The sequence below is a fragment of the Tiliqua scincoides genome, chromosome 2, assembly GCF_035046505.1.
Source record: "Tiliqua scincoides isolate rTilSci1 chromosome 2, rTilSci1.hap2, whole genome shotgun sequence".
Lineage (NCBI taxonomy): Eukaryota > Metazoa > Chordata > Lepidosauria > Squamata > Scincidae > Tiliqua > Tiliqua scincoides.
In genome coordinates, this window is record NC_089822.1 from 139,168,713 (window position 1) to 139,187,369 (window position 18,657).

The following is an 18,657-nucleotide window of genomic DNA, read 5'->3' on the forward strand; positions in this document are numbered from 1 at the left end:
AACCTGGCAGTCATTCGCAGCAATGGCAAATTGCCTAAGGCCCTCTCCTTTTTTGGTTGACTGGAGAAAAGAATACGTAGAAGCATGTTCAAGGAGGTTATTTTTCCTCTCCCTCAGTCTTCCTGGCGCTTCTAGCCTTGGCTCACAAACACATACACAGCTTTAAGAAAAAAAAAAATCCTACAGAATGAGGGTTTTCAGCAGCTCCCCTGGCTCCTTTCCTTGGAGCATTTTGAAACTATCTGATGGCTTAGCAGCTCAGTGGCGTATTTCTCACACCGTCTTAGCACACAGGCTGACAAGGGAGTGACACAAAAGGAGCACTGGACTCTTTCCAGTCTGTGGAGCTACTATGTGCCTCAGTGTTTTGTGTGTATGGGGGGGAGAGGAGTGGGAAAGAGCATTTGTTTGTTGTTTCTTGCTATTAGTTTTCACTGGTTGGCAACCTTCAGTCTCAAAAGACTATGGTATAAGCCTACAGCACCCAGTATTCCCAGGCGGTCTCCCATCCAAGTACTAACCAGGCCTGACCCTGCTTAGCTTCCAAGATCAGACGAGATTGGGCATATGCAGGCTAGGAAAAAAATTTTTTGAAAGATACATGAAGCCTTTCTTTATAATTGGACTGTACCAAATGTTCATAACACATTTTGGCACAGAAGTGTTCCCTTTTTAAAAAATGAATGAGCCCTGGCCTCTTTTGAAAAATCAATTTTCTTGACAAAATATTTGCTCTCCCTTTTCCATGGCTGGTGATGGATTTTGGCATGACACAATTCTCAAAGTACTCCAGGTTCTACATCAGTACTGTATCTCATATTCTCACAACAGTACCATCTATGGACTCTATTTAAAGAGGGGTGTGTGTGGTTCCCCCCCTTTTATGCCACTGAATGTATACTGTAAAGTTGACCTGTGACAAATCATGGCATAGTAACTATATGGACATGCAGATAAAGTCACGTGTGTTGAAATGGCAAACTGCAGAAAAGACAAGTGCAACTTCACAATGCAATTATCCACTGATGTCAATAGGCTTGAGCAAAAGTAAGTCACTGGATTTGTATACTTTGGGGCACTCTCAAAAACAGGCTTTTCTGTGACTGCTTTGAACATTTGCTTTTAAAAATTGCCTTTTCAGGAAGTACCACTCTCATTCTGAATTGTCTTCTTGAGTCCTCAATAACACTGTCACTCAGGAAAAATCGGATTGGTTTCAAAACATCATTCCACTAACCATTTCACTGTATGATCCCCAGGTGACTGGAATCACCCACTTGTCCAATCTGAGAAGCATTGCCCTCACTATCATTTGACTTTGTTAAACTCGGCAAAGTCAGAACACTGCATGTCCTCTGATTGTCTAGGATCACTTATGTTACTGATCCAGGAAGAAAGGGATACCTCAACTTAGACCAACAGTCTCCAAACTGGAGACCGCTGTGTACCGGAAAATCCTTCCCCAGCACAAAGCTTACCATTCCACGAGGGAGCCTCTTATCTGAGCCTCCAATCAACCCCAACCTTTGCACCAGCCAGGTGCATCTGCCTGGAAATCTGGGCGCAAGGCCTGTTGGGGAAACAGAACCTGGAAGCGACTGGCTGATGTGAAGGTTGGAGGTGATCAGAAGGACAGAGAAAAAGCTCCCCAGTGGAACCGTAAGCTCCATTCACCCAGGGGATGGATTGCAATGGTCCTGGATCTGGCCTGTGGGATGGTGCCTGCTGATTTAAACAAAAATGTCACTGAATCAGCAGCAATGACAAACAGCAGTGAGTAAGGTTGAACAAAGTTTAACAGTCTTATAATTCTGCTTTTTTCAGTGAATATTTCTCTCCCATTCCTAAAAACGCTACTTTTGACCTAAAAATCAGAACAGGCAGTTAGCTCAGTCCTGGAGATTAGCAACTGTCTGGATCCAACTGAAGCACAAATTCTAACAGAATTCTAGTTCATCAGGAACCCCCCCCCCCAAAAAAAAAAAAAAAAAGGAAAAAAGAAATGGAGCTGGCAGTCACAAATTGTGAGCTCAGCTTCAAATATGGTTAGGTAGTTTGGGTTGAGCTGTATTCTTCCCCAAAGAAACAATCTACCATTCAGAATTCCTTTGTGCATTTCTCCACATCTAATATGAACATTACTGTGGTACTGGATATATTAAAAAAAGATTGCTTTGGGGATTTTGATTGTGTACTGTGCCCTCTAGTGGACTTTCACTTAAAAAAAAAACCTGGCAAGTTGCAGGATGCTCAAGAATCAGAGTTGCTTTCCAATAATGTAGAAGGCAACCCTTAAAAAGAAGCTCATAATTCATGAAAACAAGGCATGTCTGTACTTTTACTATGGCAGCTATAACGGGTATGCAAGTCTAACAGGGATGAAACTAGCCCATCGCAGAAACAGCTGCCACTATTGTTCTTAGGGGAAACAATATAACCCTTGACATAGGGTATTTTCTTGAGCATGCTGGGATGTTTTAGTGGTTAGATTTTTTTATTTTTTTTTACTACAGACCCTTCATTAAAGACTTTTCATACTGCTGTTGGACGCAGCAGCTGTCCGTGGTTTTTGACAGTGGATGTCCGCCATCTGTACGGACAACATATGGGAATGGCTTTAGGCATGGTGTTACCCCAATAAAAATGGTACCTGTGTGGATCATAAAATGAAAGAGTCAAAAAGGACACAAAGAATAATCTGATCTTACCGCCCCCCCCCCTTTCCTTAGGCAGGATATCCCATATGTTAAGCACCCCCAGAAGATTCCGACCCACTTCTTTTCTTAAAAATCGTTCATGAAAGGAGATTGCACCTCTCTCTAGGTAATCTAGTCCAGGACTTAACACTTAGCAAATTCAGTGTATTCATTTGTGAAGATACCACCAGCAAAATGAATCTACAGCACTTGCTATAATTTTAGAGTGACCAAATGAAGTGTCAACTTAAAATACAGAAAGTACAGATTTGCTCAAAATATACTTAGTTTACCCAGAAAATAAAGTAAACTCAACAAAAGAAAAAGGTAAAAGTGAGCTCCAGTCTTTCTCTGTAGCTATTGGCAGAGCACTTTAGTCTTTGTTTCCTGAGGTGAGCCCTCCTAGTCATTGAACATAAGAAGTGTCCGGCTGGATCAAGCCAAAAGCCCATCTAGTCCAGCTTCCTGTATCTCACAGGCCCACCAGATGCCTCAGGAAGCACACAAGAAAACAAGAGACCTGCATCCTAGTGCCCTCCCTTGCATCTAGGAGGCTCAGCCCCTGTGGGGTTATGGAATATTTATGAACATTCCAACTGATCTGAAGTTTACAGAAAAAAAACCTGTGAGAATGAATGGCCCAGGGACAGATGTGCAGAAGCTGGGAGACAAGGGAAGAGGCAGCACAGTTAGAGCATTGGTCAGCTGTTACACACAATCTGTGTGTGTGTTTGAGAGAGAGAGAATTTTGTGTGTGTGAGAGTAGTCTGTAAGTGGCATGCGCGCATGTAATATGTGGATACAAGCATTGTATGTGAGTACGGTGTATGTGAATGAGAGAGTGCGTGCCACATTTCCCACACTGTAGGGGGCATAAGAATATTGCACAGGAGCATAAAGAGAACCCTACTGGATCAGACCAAAGATCCATCTAGGTCAGCATTTTGTTTCCCACAGTGGTCAGACAAGTTAACAAGCAGGAGCTTGAGAGCCCAATCCTATCCAATTTTCTAGCACTGATGCAGCCATGCCAACTGGGTGTGTGCTGCCTCCTGCGGTGGGGAGGCAGTCATGGAGGCCTCCTCAAGGTAAGGGGATGCTTGTTCCTCTACCAAGGGGCTGCATTGGTGCTGGAAAGTTGCTTAGGATTGGGCTGTAAGTCAATAGCCCATTCCCTGCTATCACTCCCCGGCAACTGGAAATTTGCTGGTATACTGTTTCAGAATATGGAGGTTCCATAATGGCATTGGTACAGCTATCTTCCGTTAGTTTCTCTCCAAGTCCTGTTTAAAGCCACCCAAGTTATTGGCCTTCATACCATTTTATGGTAATACATTACATAAATTCATATCAGGAATGGCTAAACAGCAGGCTGTCTTTCAGAACCTGACGTAGAAAAGGTACATGCACTCACTTTCCAGGATTCAACACACATACATCAGTCTGATTGGCAACTGAACCCTCTCATCACTCATCTGATGATAGACAAGGCACTTTACAGAGTTCTTCTCATCCAGTCGAACATATGGCAAACAGGGAACAACACTATTTGCTTGCACAGCTGAGCCACTTCCTCTAATCACAATACTGTCCGCATCTGTGCTGTGCTGTCTGATCGGGCAAAGTGTTCCACATGTATTCTGTTCAAGGAATCATTACAACCTCACTGTAAGGTGCATGCTATTATCATCCCCCTATTGCAACTCAGACTGAGGGGGAGTGACTTGCCCCAGGCCAGCTGGTGAGAATGCAGGGCAGAGGTGAGGTTTGAACCTAGGAAAACCTGAATGCTTCTCTCTCCACTAGCCACTACTACACTATACCACCTCACTCTACTTGATACAGCTTGCACTGTCCATTTCCACCATGTCTCTTTTGTTTCTGCATTTTTGCTTGAGGAGGAAGAGGTTGGTGCAAAACTGAGCAATGGAAGTTACCAGGGTGCAGAAGCATCTCTCTGACCAAAAAAAAAAAAAAATAGAAAAGATGGGATTTTAATTTTTTGTCTCTTTAGAACAGTGGTTCCCAACCTTTAGAAGCCTACGGATCACTGGGGCAAAAATTGGAATTGTCATGGACCACTTGTGGCTGTGGAGAGTCTGGTCTCCACCCACTCTGGTGGTCCGACTCCCAAGCGTTCCCCATGGACTACTGGAGAGTATGGAAAATGGCCTGCCCACAGCCACAGCTGACACTTCAATGGTTGTGGCTGTGGGCAGTTCATTCTCTGTCCTCTTTGGTGGTCCACAGGAGATTGCTCAATTCCAGTGTCTCGCTGTGCAAGTAAAGGTGATTTTTTTTTTTCCTGAAACCTCACGGACCACTTCTCAGAGTCTCGCGGACCATCTGTGGTCTCCACAAATTAAGTTGGGAATCAGTGCTTTAGAACAAAATGATGTCCATCATCAAATACTCTGAAACACTGGCCAAACTAAGTTAGGACAGTGGAATAGAATTCTGCTGTCATAACAGGCCATACAGTCGCGTGCACCCTGAGCCGCCACTGGCCAATTTGGAGTCACCACCACAAATAGTGACAGTTGTGGTTCACTGCCACAGCTGTCAACCTTCTCCTGAGGCAGCTTAGAGCTTAGAAGGGTGGGAACAGGACGTTCTGGGGAGGATCGGGGGGGGGGCAACAAGGAGGTGGTAGGGTGGATCTGGCAGCAATAGAGCATGTCCAATCTTATCCCTTCTGCCCCTTTTTCTTCCTCAGACATATGCCATCAAAAGAGGTGTGTATGTCCAACGAGACCCATAGTCAGTCATTTTCAATCACTGTGCCATGGCACATTCGTGTGCTGTGAGTGGTTCACACGTGTGCCACAGGAATTTGGGGGAAGGTCATTTAATAGTAGAGGCAAGGGTTAGTCTTGGGGCCTAAATACCATGTCAGCTATCAAACGCTGTCAATTTCTAAACACTACTGAAAATGAAGGATCACCCTATGTCAAACACAGACATCAACAGTAGCTTTGGGGAGGTGTGATTTTTTGTTAGGACTGGTCCAATAACCCTTTCCTCCTGCACCACAGTTACAGTCCTGTTCAGGCTCCCACACACACACACTCCCCCATCAGCAATTTCATAAATATATATATATATATAACCTGCTGCCCTATACAATATATAGGATTTTAGCCCTATTGGGGGAGCTGCAGCCAAAGGCCTAGTAGGTTAAGTGAACCACCAGCTGATAAAATTTGGGAACCACTACTTTAGCCCTTCATTAGAAAGATGGCGCTAATATGGCCTCCCTTGCAGGGCTGCTGTAAAGTTTACTGAGAGTATACATATAGGAAAGGAGCACTGGAACTCTGCCTCGAAATGCTTTGTTTGTATTATTCGTCTGAGTAACTTCTGCTGCCTAATTATATAGAAACCATGGAACCAGGCCACGATGGCCGTCTCCAGCTTCTGGTGCGGTTCAGCTTTGTGACGGCACTGCGGTGAAGTGTTCCACGTGCAGCGATTGCCCTAAATCATCATCATCACTTCTCTGGTTTCAAAGCAGAAACGGAGAAGCCCCCTGTCATGTTTGGGTGTCGTTCACCCATTCCAGGGCTCTGATGTCCGGATTGTTTTGATGCTTTCTTTGAACTCCTCGCTCCCCCCTCCACCCCTGCTAAAAGGCACAGACAGCTCTACTGAGTGAAGCATCAGACGAGCTGGAGACAATGAGTGACTCCCCCCTTTCTAGGCCCCCCCCCAACTGCCCCCAATTCACAGACATCTGCTAGCAGCTAAAGCACAAGTCAGTGGCAATAAAGACGACCAGGCCTTCATGTGATGGGCGGCCTTAAGCGTTCACAAATGACTGAGATTAACCTCCCTCCGATGGGCCTTCAGTCCTTTTACGAGGGGGCATCCTTTTGTTTCGTGCAGCCATCCAGAGGTGCCTCTACCGTGCTAAAGATTTTAACTATAATTATAATGAATGATCCTTGCCAGCACTGTGGCCCCTAATTAGAACAAGTTCCACAGACATATTGTCTCCTGGATTTCCTCTGTTACATTTCCCTCGCTTTCTTTCTCTGCCTGGGACACATGGGTCCCATTAAACATGGGAGTATTTAATGTGGTTCCCTGAAATTACTTCTCGAGTTTTCAAGTTCCGTTTAGAAATGCACGGGACTCCCGCTTGACTGCCTCCTCGATTTTCACGGCAAGTTATCCTTTCGGCCAGGTGCAGTTGCTCGGCCTCTCCACATTGTGGAGCAAGTGTATGCAGGGGCTGCCAATCCCCAAATCAATGGCATCACTGAAAGCAGAAAGATGCCTCAGATTAACTGGGCAGCAATTTTTTTTAAAAATTGCTTAATACAAATACCTACAAAAACAGCAAGGCAGCAGGAGCTACCTGAGAGAAGAGAGAGAGAAAGACCCTTCAGAAATATGGTTAAGCACATTTAAGCTTGTAAATTTAAACCACTAACAGCCCAATCCTATTCAGACTCTGCGCCAATAGCACACTAATGTTGGCACAACAGCCACCATTTCCTAAACCTGTCCAGGTGACATTACACCAGCACAGCCCTCCCAGTAACACCACCAGTGACCATGAATACAGGTGGTGGTTCCATGAAGTCTTGACACAGGGGTGGGGTGTGGATCTCGGGAGCAGCCACACACACCGAGATCTCCCTTTCCCAGCCCAGACCCAGCTAAGTAGCTGGCACAGGTCTGAGATAGGGAAGTAAGGAGAAAATATTTTTACTTATCTCTCTGGGGCTGTCTGGTTGCTCCATAAGCCCCCTTGCCATAGGATGCAGTGCATGCTCCATTGGCACTGCTGCATTGTGTAAACTGGTGAGGGACAGGATTGGAACTTGTAGCTGAAATCCTACGCACACTAGTTAACACAATGGGGCTTACTTTTGAATAGACCTGCATAGGATTGTGCTGTAAATTTGTCTGTTAGTGACAGGGTAACTCTGCTGGATATTGAGATATAGATATGCATACCTTCAGAGCACAATTCTGTGTTTCAGGTTTGAATACTAGCTTGATCCCTACACCTCTTTGCAGCAGTGGTACAACCTGGAACTCCGCCTGCTACTGCCTTGGGTCTGTCACCTCTAATCAATTACAAAAAAAAGTCACTTACTGCTCTCCTCTCATGGTTTCTTCAATTGCAGAAGTGCAAAACTTCTGGTTTTATTTCAAGGGACTGTGTGAAGTACGGTCCCCTTAAATCAAATTGGAAGCCTTGCACTACAGCAGTTGAAGAAGGTGTGCTAGGAACAAGGCCAGGAAGTGGGTGACCCACTTTCCGCCTGCTTTTAGAGGGCAGAAAGCAGATCTGTAGAGGCTGCATTTGTGGCAGCCCGAAGGGACGCATTGGTGGCGGTGGCAACAGACTTGGTGGTGAAGGGCACCCCAAGTCTGCCACCCTCTTGCGCCCACAATCTACCTCTGATGCAACATGCATCATCTTGCCTAATGGATGGGCAACCCCTGCCTCCTTTCTAACCAACAGGGAGGAAAATACAAAATACAGTTCTTGAAATACAGAAATGTACTCAGATGTGCATGTTCAGAGCACCATTCTGTGTTTCAAAAGAGAAAAGCAGTTTGACCCCATCGACACACATGCATTGGGGGGTGTTAGTAAATCACAACAAAATTCAATAACTCCTTTGAAGTACTTCCCTGAAGACTGAAACACTGGAATGGAAGCCGGACCACTTCCAGTATTCAGGGCATAGAAGTATTTTTCCGACCCAAGCTCCACCTTGGCATCATCTGGTTCCAAGAAGACTAGAAGTGAGGAGGCCTCTGTAAATGTTCCTAGTTACAGGGCAATAAGGGCCTTCTTCAAATCCCAAAGAATCCAGCTCTTGTTTTTAAAAACCCAGCTAAGTTCCCAGTCCCCATGGTCAAAGAGGCATTTGAATGTAATGAATGACAGGCAAAATTAATAATGGCTGACTTTTGACCACTGTGGTAGAGGAGCAACTTCTGGCAAGCACATCCAAAGGAACTCTTTCGCATTACAGTGTGAAGTAATGAATGACTGGTCTTGCTGGAATGAGCAATAAGATGCCCGTTTCCAAAACAACTCTTATGAAGTGTCACATTGGATGCTGCCTATGCACAACAGCCACTAGGTGGTGCTGTGTTGAATAGCATGGAACTAGTTCACTGAACTTTGAGCTTCCTAAAAAGATTAATACTCTCTGATGATGGGCCTGTTGTATAGTGTTCACCTGCTGAGAGATGTGGGGAAGCTCCTTTGGGATCTGCTTATCTTAGATGCAGTAGTTCAGACCTGGCCCACCCCACAGGCTCTCTGCAGGGTTGGCAGCCAGATGAGAATTCTCCTATTTGTACGTGAATCAAAGCCCTAGGCATGAGAATTGAGTCTCACTCCGTTCAGCACTCATCTTGGTGCCAGCTCTTTTTGATAAGGAAAGAATGGCTGCAGTACCTAGCACAGGCAGCAAGTCTCCAATGGGAAAATGTACGCGTTAGCTAAAGTTAGGGCAGGTTTTCTCAGCATCTAGTGTAACTGTTATCACACTCAGGGGTGATTTGCTGGCTGGTCCTCCCTTGGCAACAACAGCACATGTAGCTGGGGTCCAAGGACTATGGCCTGAAGTCATTGTCTGACTGATGTCCTGAGCCCACTGACATGCAGCCCCCTCCCACCTTTTACTCTTCACCTCCCACTCCTGTCCCTCACAATACACTTTCTTTCTCCTCTTGAATGAAACCATTGCTGGGCTGAGAGAGACAGAGAATAAGCAGGCCCAGAGCTGTATACAGCAGTGGTTCCCAAACTGTGGGTACAGTGGTGGGTCATGATCTGATTTTTGGTGTGTCCACAAAGGGTGATGAAAAGATCAGATAATTAGTTGCCTCAAGCCCTGGGGCTGTTCAAAAGTCAGCTACTGTTGCTAATTACCCTGCAAAGAGTTCAGCTCCTGCTGTTTGCGAGCATGTGTAAATATAGGGAGATGAATGTTTGAGGATCTTTTTTCTGGTTATTATAAATAAAAATATTCTTTTTTTCTAGTTCTCCTTTTAAAGTCTGGCAAACCTAGGTGGATCCCGACAGTGTGTCATCTTAAAAAGTGGGTCCCAGTGCTAAAAAGTTTGGTAACCACTGGTATATAGTATATTATTTTCTATGGCTCACTCTGCTCTCCCCCCCCCCCCCCAAGCAAGACTGAGTTATGTGGCTCTGAAAGTTTGTCTCCAGGGTTTCAGATATGTCTTTTCTCTCCCTGCCTAGAAGTGCCAAGGACTGAACCCAGGACTTTCTGTAGGTAAAGCCTGTGTGCTGCCACTGATCTATGATCACTCCCTGTTATATAACAGGATTAAACAGGGATGTAAATTTCCCTTCCAAACTATCCATGCCTCACTAGGCAACATTTCCACAAGCTTTGCAAACCCTTGCACCGTGTTCTCGGCAGAGATGCATGATAGCTGCCATTAAACTAAGTATCTTGCATTCAAAACCATACTGTATACAAAGAGAATCCAGAATCTCTGCCCAGAAGAATGCCAAATTCTGAATAAATTATCAAGTCCATCTTTCTATATTTGCCTTATATTGCTTATGGTTTTCTAGCACAATTTCTTAACAAAGTATTGAGACAAAACCCCCATCTTCAGCTGCGTAATACTAAATAACCTGGTTTTTTAACACAGACTCAGCAATTTTACCATCTCCCACATGTGGTTAATTGTGTTTCAAACCTCATTTTCTTTATGAGAATCCCTGTGTTGACAGCATGTGGCCTAGTGGAGATATAACAGAATGAATGATGACTGGCCAGTGTGCTTCATCTCTTATTCGCTGTTTTACTGTTGAGACTGTAGCTTCCTGTAAGGTGATGGCAAATGATGCGTCATTCTTTCTCCAACAGGGGAAGCTGTAACTCATGAAGGACTGAATTAATGCCCTTCTTTGCAACCACCATTCGGGCCTGTAAAATAACTGCAGAGATATCAGAGGTTTAAAAATTGATTTGCAGGGGAAAAAACCGCTCCTCTTGAAATAAGCAAGGACTTTTTGTTGTTCTCTGTGTTGTCTTAAGCACACTTAATTTTTGTTTCAGGGGTTCAAGTTGTTATCAACAACAACAGTATTTATATACCACTTTTCAACAAAAAGTTCACAAAGAGGTTTACACAGAAAAGCAACTGTTACCCTGAACATGCCAGATCTCGTCTGATCTCGGAAGCTAAGCAGGGTCAGGCCTGGTTAGTACTTGGATGGGAGACCTCCTGGGAATACCGGGTGCTGTAAGCTTATACCATAGTCTTTCGAGACTGAAGGTTGCCAACCAAACAAATATCTAATGGCTCCCCATCACTGCTGGGGTGAGGTGGGCCAATCTCCCCCTGCTAAATAAAAGAGGAGCACCAACTTGAAAAAGCACCTCTTAACCAGTTAGCAGGGGTTATCAAGTGCTCATGTCTGACTACTGACAACCTTGTCCCAGGGTTGATGGAGAAAGGTGCCATCACTTTGGGGACTTCTTTCCCCAACCATTTTCCATTCGCAAGGCCATGATGATCACATAAACCTGGCCAGACTGTTCATAGATGTGAGGTCAATGATGTGCCTGCTGCATCCTTCCATAAAAACATGCCCTGCTGGACCAGGCCAAGGGCACATCTAGTCCAGCTTCCTGTATCTTACAGTGACCCACCAGATGCCTCAGGGAGCACACAAGACAACAAGAGACCTGCGTTCTGGTGCAGCTCCCTTGCATCTGGCATTCTGACATAGCCCATTTCTAAAATCAGGAGGTTGCACACACACATCATGGCTTGTACCCCGTAATGGATTTTTCCTCCAGAAACTTGTCCAATCCCCTTTTAAAGGCATCCAGGTCAGACGCCACCACCACCTCCTGTGGCAAAGAGTTCCACAGACCAACCACACGCTGAGTAAAGAAATATTTTCTTTTGTCTGTTCTAACCCTCCCAACACTCAATTTTAGTGGATGTCCCCTGGTTCTGGTGTTATGTGAGAGTGTAAAGAGCATCTCCCTATCCACTCTGTCCATCCCCTATACAGGGAGGGTGACCTGATGTCATAACCACAAAGAAGACAATGCACCCCAAAGTGTAGGACATGACAAAATAAAAGCTAAGAACATTCCAATATTGATTTCATGTGGTTAATTTAAACACTAATTATTAAGTTTAAAACTATAATACTGTACATATACAGCGCAATCCTATTCATGTCTACTCAGAAGTAAGTCCCATTGTGTTCAATGAGGCTTACTTCCAGGAAAGTGTGTATAAGATTGCAGCCTTATTACATATAATTTGTTAATTACAAGAAGGCTATGCACTGACTGCTCACAAGGAAAAGGAGTACATTTAAGTTCTTTTCTAGGACACAAGGCTAAAGAAGAGGACATGCCCTGGAAAAAGAGGGTATCTGGTCACCTTGCATATAACCATGGCTTGTAACCTGTGTGAACTTTTCCTCCAGAAATCTGTCCAATTCCTTTTTAAAGGCATTGTGCCATCATCACACCCTGTGGCAAGGAGTTCCATAGATTCAAAAGAAAATTCTCTTTTGACAGTTCTAACTCTCCCGACACTCAATTTTACTGGACGTGCCCTAGTTCCAGTGTTGTGTGAGAGGGAAAACAACATCCCTCTATCCACCCAATGCATAATTTTCTACAGTATGTCTCAATCACGTCCCCACTCAGGTGCCCTTGAATAGAATATTTCAATAGTTTTAATTTTAAAAAATGCAGTGGATTTTGTTCTACTGCTTCCTGAGGGCTGAGGATTCAAGTCAGCACTACTGAGGGAACTGGATCCTGTGAGGAACGTTCCCCATAACACAGCCTAAGGAACTGAACTCTGTGTCTCTACATTGCATGGCAGCTTCCAAGTTCTGGCAGTCCTTCCTCATTTCCTTGGTGAATAATGCTTCATTATCATGCCTGTGCAATTGCGGTAGTGTGTGGTTTATGCAGCAAAGCTGCTTGCATATTTCGCTGTTCTGTGGCCTTGTGGTCTGCCATCATGTGGATTCCCGATCCTTGTTCTTCCCACTCAGGCTTTACATGAAGAGCAATTACGGGCCCCTGAAGCAAGCAATTTGCAGATCAGGCTCTCTGTGCCACAGTTTTCTCAGCAAATAGAGCGACTTTCCCTTACCTCACAGGAGGATGAAATTCTTTCAAGACTGTGAAGCGATTTGATAACTCTGGCAGCCGAGGGCCACACACATACTGTAGGTACTCTTCAACCACAAAATATGCCTGGAGTTAGCTTGCTGGCTAGAAGGGGAGGGAAAAAAAACACCTTGGAGCCTGGGGAATTAAAGGGTTAAAAGCCAAGGGGGCACAATGGGGGGGAGTCAACAAAAGCACCCTCGTGTCTGATTTAATTAAGAGATAATCCCCTTTCTATTAGCCACAATAATCATGACTCACAGTAGTTAATGAAGGCAAACGTACACAATGATGACATCATGTGAACAGACCCAAGTCTCTGGGTCTTGAAATGAAAAGGATTACCCCAGTATAACCAGCTCTGAGCCTGGAGTTGGGAGTCAAAATGGCTCAGATGAGAAATTGTTCTCAAAGCACTACCATGAGAAAGGAATTACACAGCTTCCACTTATTAAAAACAATACACTCGCCTTTCAAAAGAGCTCATTTACTTAGAATAATATACACCCAGTCTGACATACGCAGCAATTCCATTGCTTCATGTCGATGACATCATGACCCACAAGAGCAAAGTCGTTGCATTTTATCAACAGTTCTAATATCACATCTTCCCCGCTGGGATGGAGCTGCAGCCTCCTCTTTAATCTGCGGCACACTGAATAAAACCTGATACGGACAGGGGTCTTAAATGGGTATAAGCTTCACTTCAGCAGCAAAGGAACTCCTAATTGACAACTGGGTGAGCCAGAAAAGGATCATAACATTCACAACCAATAGATTCCGATACACAGTCTTATCCTGTATGGATCTTTAAAAGGAGCAGGTCAGCGTGAGCATAAGGAACGAACAGCCCAATCCTACCAAAATGCCCAATTCTGGTGTGGCCTGCACTGTGTACCTTGCCTTGGGTTAAGCAAGGGAGGAAGTTCCTCAGTGAGACTGCAACTGCAGTGACTTGGCAATCTCCTAGCACCAGCCCTAACCTGGTGCATCTTGCTATGTTAGCAGAGCTGAGGAAATCAACAGTCCCCCACACAGCAAAGTCACAAGTTTAGTAAAACCTTTACTGGAAGTGATGGTAGACCATGAACTTTCAGTCAAAGAGGTTGCAGGGTTTGGACCTTACACTTTGGACCCTATAGCCCAGTGGTTTCCAGACTGTCTCCGGCGAACTGCAGAAACCAGCCAGGGGAACCACAGAATCCTTGCAAAAAACCCTCTGCCCTATATATAGCATTGTAGCCATAACGGGGAGCAGGAGCCAATGGTCCAACAGGGAGCCACTGGTCAAAAAAGTTTGGGAACACTGTTCCAGCAGAACACTAGGACTAGGAAATTAAAGAGCAGGTTACTTAGATTTAAAGAGAAAGAAAAAATCAACAAATACTAACCAACTGAGAAGATAGGGTATACCTCCCCCTACTGTTGGAGGAAAGCATTCACAACTTTGGTAACTATATGCTGATCTAGCTCAGCTCTCCTTCCTCTCTCCAATGTATTATCCAGGCCCCAGCTCTGGAACCAGCTCTCTACTTCTGGTGCAAGAGATTCCAGAGCTTGCCTCTTTCATTTAGGCAGGACTTTATGTCTGTTGTATTATTTCCACAACTACTTTAGGATGGGTTCCTGTGCTCTCCAGATTTTTTTGTCTGTCCCTTTTTTATTATTGCATTTTATTGTTTTTATACTACTAGTGGGGTAGCAATGTTAGTGTGACTCGGCTACAGCAAAAACAAGAAGGCATCTTGTGACACCTTAAAGACTAAGGAATGGATTTTTGCATCAGCATTGTGGAATAGAGAGCCCCTTTCCACAGATACAGGAAGTGGGGTCTGATCTACAAAAGCTCATGCTAAATGAAGCATGTTAGTCTTTAAGGTGACACAAGACCCTTTCCTGTTTCTAATATTGCACATTTCAACTGTACTTTAATCTCACAGTTGAAAAGCACTGTATAGCCAGCCCTTGGCATCCACAGGGGTTCTGTTGCAAGAACCTCCATGGATGCTAAAACCAAATGAGCAGATCGGGGCCCTCACCTGACATAATCGGGAGACCCATCCAGTTGCATCCAGAGGTGTTCTGAGGCCCAGAGGTGTTGGAAAGGCACTTCTGGTTTTTGGAAAAACCAGAAGTGCCTTTCTGACACTCCAGGGTTTTTCTGAGCCCCCCCCCCCCTCCAGTGACTGGAAGGCATCTGGGAGGTCAGGTTTGGAAACTGCAGTGAGTCAAATCCATGGGTTCCAAACTCACATATAAAAAGGCCCCACTTGCATAAATCATCTGAATAAGTAAGTGTGATCCTATCCAGAAGAAGTAAAGCACCTCTCCCCATATTGGTCAGTCCCCGATATCAAAATCTCTACCGTATCTGAACTAAACTTCAGTTTGTTCACTCTCATTCAGCCCACCTTGGCCTATCACAGGTAACTGTCCCCCACGTTACAATCTAAAAATGCTGTTGAAGTTATTATGCAAAGAGCCCCCACCATGCTATAGCATGCAGTGTAGCAATGTGGCACATGCTGCATATATTAGCATGCTATAAGGTGGAGGGGATGACCTTAAGGAAAACAGGCGGTAAGTAAAAAACATTTTTACTTACTTCCACGTAAGCCCTCAGGCTACCTCTGGATCTCCTCAGACACACTCAACCTATTTTGGTGGTATATGTCTGAAGAGGGAAAAGTAGGGAGGTTTTAAAAAGAGGGGATAAGATATGGCATGCGCAACTGCCACCTGATTCACCCCATTCCCTCCTACTCCCTTCCCCATTCCTCCCCAAAACACCTCAGTACTTCCCCTCCCTGCCCACAATCTGCCCCCCCCATGCACTGCACTGGAGCAGGCCACCAGGCATGGCAGCGGCTCAAAAATGGCTGCCAGTGGTGCGCTCTGTGCATCAGCAGCAACCAATTTATGGCAGCATGACACTGCCATGATAGGATTGAGCCATCAATAACATAGAAACGGTTGGGATAGTTCAAAGACATTAATGAGAAGAAGCCCCCATATGATACTCCTTCCTGCATAGGCACACAACACCCTTCTGCTGCCTTTCAACACAGCAGATTTGTACAGAAAAGGCATTTGTGGGAACTTGAGGCTTTGACTGTTATTTAGTCCTTGAAATAATAAAGGCTAAATTCTATCATTTAAATCCTCCATTTTCCTCAGTGTCCTTTTTGAGAGATAATCATGCGAATTACTCTCCTAGACTGAATTATTTTGTGGCACCACCATGTACCATGTTACAGATGCGAGCACTGGACAAGAAACCCACATCAATAAAGACGTAGATAAATAAATGAATCGAGGAGAAGAGATTTTGGAGCAATGCTTGAAGATGTCTGAGGTAGGGTCCTTTTTCTAATTATAGGATGGTAAATTGGGACTGGGAGACTCTAGATGCCCCGGCTAACTGAATAAATAAATCTTAAAGAAAAAGATAGTTGTCTGCCAAGAAACCTAATACTGAATGTTGGGAGCGCAGCTCTGAAAAAGATTTAATTGGAGATATAGCCCTAAGAATATGTAAATAGTCTCTCATTTTCTCGACTGAAAGGAGAAACAGATGCCAGGCCTGGGATCTGAGATTAAATATGAAAAGTAGCAAGGCTTCTAAAATGTTATTTAAAATGTATATAATGAGATTCCTATCTTCTTGAAAGGACTATGCAGAGCTTCGCATCTTGCGCGTTGTAAAATTCCTTCCAAAGGCCTACTGAAATCTACTGGCCACTTTTTAAACAGTGCTGGACAGAGGATCACAGAAGCCTGTATGCTACTGGGAGTTCAGACAAAACAAATGGAGCCCATGCCAGTGCTAGCCTGATCTAATGGGGGGAGTGCTGGACTGCACTTAAGGATAGCAGAAAAGCACAGGTCTATCCCCCCCTTGGGTTTCAGACCACATGTTGGGTCCTTCTCTCTCTCTCTCTCTCTCTCACTCACACACACACACAGTCTGCAATCCTAGTCACACCTTCTGGAGAGTAAGCCCCAAAGAATACAATGCAACTTACCTCTGAGTAGGCATGCATAGGATTGTAACACCCCCCCCCCCCGACACACACACACACAAACTCAGGACAAAATTCAGAATATTTTTCTGAACGTAAAAAACCATACAGAGATCTGGGTTGGGACACGCTTAAAATAGTGCTTATTTTTGGCACTTATTGGACCAAGTACATACTTCTCGCTTGAGCAAAATGGTCCTTCTTCTAGTGATTCAAAAAGGCACCCTCATGAAAAGAGAAAGACTGCCCTGCTAGATCAGACCAAAGTGTTACCTAGTTCAGGATACATTCTTCAACAGTGGTAAAACAGATGCTTCTGGGAAGCTTCCGAGTAGGGTATGAAGGCAACAGCTCTTCCGCATAGTTTGTCCCTTCCCAGCAATGAGTACGGATGTTTAAACCAATGGCAGTGACAAGGCAGCAATGAATCAGTCCTCAGAGCCAGGGTGAGGGTTCAAGCAAGTGAGGTGGACCACTATTTGAGTTCTTGGAATCAGACAGTGGTGCTCTGCTTTTTTATGAAGAATGATCCTATAGCAAGTGATGTAAACACCCTGAAGATTCCTCTCTTTGGGCCAGTTTGGATGATTGTCTGAGCTAGCACCACTTGTCAACCGCCATGCACACACAGGGAGCACACACAGTCCTGAGCTTTCCCTTGCATCTGGGGAAATTCAGGATTTTCATAGAATCCTAGGAAGGGGGTTCATCTGAACCACCCCTCTACAGGCACTGGCTTAAAGTTAATAACATGTTGGGCCTTGGCATACTGGTAAAAAATATATATATATATTGACAAACTACTCACAGTGTTCAGGGTTAACAGCTCATCACAACACCAGCAACACCAAGAAACAAGGGTATTCAAATTAAAGCAAGAGGCCATATAAACAACAAAAGGAGATGTCCTTCAAAGTCTCCACCTGTGCCTTACAGCCACACAGCCTAACTTATTTATATTTGATTTCTATTCCCCAAGTAGCAACTCTGGATTGGGACTGCATGGGGGTGGCTTTGATCCATGCTATGGGCTCAAATCCAGATAAGGAATCTCTTCCCCCACCCTCCGTAGCTGCTATTTCTCCCAGGAGGAAAAGCTCCCATTGTTGCCAATGGGTCTTCCTTCAACTCTTACTGGGCTGGACTTGTTCAGTGGGGTTTCTGGGGTTTGTACAGGAATGGAGCTGCCTTACACCAGCACTCTTCCCCTCTTCTCGTGGTGGGCAGCCTGTAGTGGCTGTTTAGTTCCTGAGCTCCCAGCTCTCTTCTTCTGGGTGTTCTCCCTGACAAACTCAAGAAGAGTTTGAAGCTAGAAACACCCTTCCCCTCCCTGGCCCTGCCTCCTCCTGTTTCTCAAATGTCCCCTGCTGGTTCTGCTTTCATTGCTCTGAATTGGTAGGAGCAGTGCTTTTTTTTGTAAAAAAAAAAAAAAAAAGGTGCAGGAACTCACAACTTGTTAATCTTTTATTTATTTTTTTATTGGAGAAATAAAATTTTTATGTGCTTCCCCCCTAAAGATGAACTTACTTCTGAGTAGACATGCATAGGATTGGGCTGTCAATCTCCACATCCTCTTCCCCCTAGCTACTTTTTCTACACATGGGGAAAAATACTGTACAGGTGCACTTGTAGCATGTAGTATGTAGTGTGGCACTACTTCGAGGAGAGGAAGCAGTGAATGGATTCCAAAAAATGGTTTACATGAGTTCCAGTTAGTAAAATTACTCTAAGCAACTGTGGGAGTAAGAACAAAAAAGGAATTCTTACACAAGAGGG

General features: G+C 44.6%; 1 pseudogene; it reads left to right on the forward strand.

Moving 5' to 3' along the window:
* Positions 1–10,842: 10,842 nt before the first annotated feature.
* Positions 10,843–10,959, forward strand: LOC136642547 (5S ribosomal RNA; annotated as a pseudogene).
* The last annotated feature ends 7,698 nt before the right edge of the window (positions 10,960–18,657 follow it).